The following is a 2,949-nucleotide window of genomic DNA, read 5'->3' on the forward strand; positions in this document are numbered from 1 at the left end:
CCACTCTGAGCTATGTATCTATGGAGGCTTGGTGTGGTATCCACAGATCATAATGTTTTGTGTAATCCCTGTGACATTCACAGGTCATGGTTCCAGTTTCCTAATGCTTAAAGTGGTCTTTCTCCTTATTCCTTTTCTGACATCCCAGTCTTAGGGAGATCATTTGCTTGACATTTAACAGCTGTGAACACGTATTTAAAAGCTTTTGAAAGAATATAACGCACCAGGGGGATTTTTATGATAACTATAAGCAGGAGAATTCCCAGCGTTTGGAGTGTACTTTGGAGCCATGGTCTCCAAGACCCAAACCAATCAGAATCAAATAAGTCAAAGAAAGATGCCATTGAAAGAGTCATCTTCTTAAGTCAAGTTTGCTCAATAATGTTACGTAACTGAGTTTCAACTTTCCCAGAAGTATTAACCCAGGTATAACAAGTTCACTTGCATTGTTTCTGACAAAAAAAAAATCTGCTATCCTTATTTTTGTTTGTTTGTATGTAATGTGTCTTTTTTTCCTCAGGCTACTTTTAAGTCTTTCTCTTTATCGCTCTTTTTTTTTTTTTTTTTTTTGGAAACTATTATTTTATTAAGGAATCCACTTCTATGACTTATGAAGCCCAGGCTGAGTTAATAGTGATGAGTTCTGGAGGTAATGACACCCCACTCTGACTTTCTGGTTATAACCACTGTCTTCTCTCTCTATCCCAACTGAAATCCCAGACTCATGAGGCCTCAATCCCTGCCCTCCTATTCCTGGAAGATGCCAAAGCCAACTATGTAAGAGCCTTTTTCAGAGGAAAAGATGATTTTTGTCTTCCCAGAAGACAAACCCTCTACTTTGCTTTATGAGGCAGACAGCAACCCCAAACCACAGAAAGGTTGAGAATTCTCTTTATCACTTTTTAAAAACAATTTTGATATACTTAGGTATAGGGGTTTTTTTCCTTTTTCTTTTTTTTTTTCTTGGCTGTGTAGAGAGTACTTTACTGATGGTACATGACAAAGTAGGGGTCCTCCAAAGTAGGGCTTGGGAGAGCCCCAGCTGTGATGGGGGTCACAGTTTCTTGTTCTTGGAAAATGTCAAGAACGAGAGATTCTCAGAGTCTTGGGAGATTGAGTTGAGGCAAGGACTCCCCAGCAGCTGAGGACCTCTCTCCTCCTCTTGTGTTCTTAGTAGGGCTGATGGTCCAGGGACTCTTACTCCTTGGAGGCCATGTGGACCATAAGGTTCATCACCCTGTTGCTATAGTCAGATTCATTGTCATACCAGAAAATGAGCTTGATAAAGTGGTCATTGAGAGCAGTGCCAGCCCTAGCATCAAAGGTGGAAGAGTGGGTGTCACTGTTAAAGACTCAGGAGACAATCTGGTCCTTAATGTAGCAGGATGCCCTTAACGGACCCTTTGATACCTGTTTTACCACCTTCTTGATGTCATCATATTTGGCACATTTCTCCAAATGGAGGTCAGATCCAGAACCAACACATTGTGGGTGGGGACATGAGAGGCCATGCCAGTGAGCTTCCCATTCAGCTCAGGGATGACCTTGCCTACAGCCTTGGCAGCACCAGTAGAAGCCGGGATAATGTGCTGGGCAGCCCCATGACCATCACACCACAGCTTCCCAGAGGAGCTCTCCACTGTCTTCTGGGGGGCAGTGATGGCATAGACTGTGGGTATGAGTCCCTCCATGATGCCAGAGTTGTCATGGATGATGTTGGCTGGGGGGAACGGGGGCAAGCAATTGGTGATGCGGTAGGCATTGCTGACAATCTGGAGTGAGTTGTCATATTCCTCATGGTTCATGCCCATGACATACATGGGGGCATCAGCAGAAGGAGTAGAAATGATGACCCTTTTGGCTCCACCCTTAAAATGAGCCCCAGCCTTCTCCAAGATAATGAAGACACCAGTGGACTCCACAACATATTTGGCACCAGCATCATCCTACTTGATGTTGGTGGGATCTCACTCCTGAAAGTTGGAGATGGGCCTTCCATTGATGACAAGCTTCCCATTCTCATCTTTCTGCCATTGAATTTGCCATGGGTGGAATCATACCGGAACATGTAGACCATGTAGTTGAGGTCAATGAAGGGGTCATTGATGGAGACATTATCTACTTTGCCAGAGTTAAAAGTAGTCCTGGTGGGACTTCCCTGGTGGCTCAGTGGTTGGGAATCCGCCTGCCAATGCAGGAGACACAGGTTCAAGCCCTGGTCCGGGAAGATCCCACATGCCAAGGAACAGCTAAGCCCGTGCGCCACAACGACTGAAGCCTGAGCGCCTGGAGCCCATGCTCTGCAACAAGAGAAGGCCCCGCTCACCACAACTAGAGAAAGCCCACGCACAGGAACAAAGACCCAAAGCAGCCAAAAATTAATTAATTAATTAATTAATTTAAAAAAAAGAAAAAAAAGTAGTCCTGGTGACCAGGCACCCAATACAGCCGTATTCATTTACTCCAGCCTTCACCATCATGTCTCAGTGACATAGCTGGCACTGCACAAGAAGATGCAGCTGTCTTGGGAATTCCCTGGTGGTCCAGTGGTTAGGACTCTGTGCTTTCACTGCCGAGGGCCCGGATTCAATCTTGGTCTCTCTTGTGCTTTCTGTTGGATGGCGAAGACCAGAGAGCTTGGTATAGTTTCTTTATGTTTATAGTGCTTGGGGTTAATTATCTTAGATCTATGGATTTATTGTTATCAAATTTAGAAATGTTTCAGTTAATTTTTTCCTTCAAATATTTTTTCCTGTCTTCTTCCCTCAGGTTACACGTATAGAAATATTAGGTCACTTGAAGTCATCTCACAGCTCACTGATGCCATGTTATTATTATTATTATTTTTTAGCCTTTTTTCTCTAGGTGTTTTATTTTGGATAGTTTCCATTACTATGTATTAAAATTCACTAATCTTCTGCCATGTCTAGTGTTCTATTAATCCATCTA

At 43.5% G+C, this 2,949-nt stretch overlaps 1 pseudogene across 1 annotated transcript; it reads right to left on the bottom strand.

Moving 5' to 3' along the window:
* Window positions 1–534: 534 nt before the first annotated feature.
* LOC309654211 (glyceraldehyde-3-phosphate dehydrogenase-like) lies at window positions 535–2,492 on the bottom strand (annotated as a pseudogene). The gene is made up of 2 exons: window positions 2,433–2,492; window positions 535–2,152 (listed from the first exon to the last, which is right to left on the bottom strand). The product of its transcript is annotated as a glyceraldehyde-3-phosphate dehydrogenase-like (transcript).
* Window positions 2,493–2,949: the final 457 nt, after the last annotated feature.

The sequence above is a fragment of the Balaenoptera physalus genome, assembly GCF_965194825.1.
Source record: "Balaenoptera physalus genome assembly, chromosome: 2".
NCBI classification, from domain to species: Eukaryota; Metazoa; Chordata; class Mammalia; order Artiodactyla; family Balaenopteridae; genus Balaenoptera; species Balaenoptera physalus.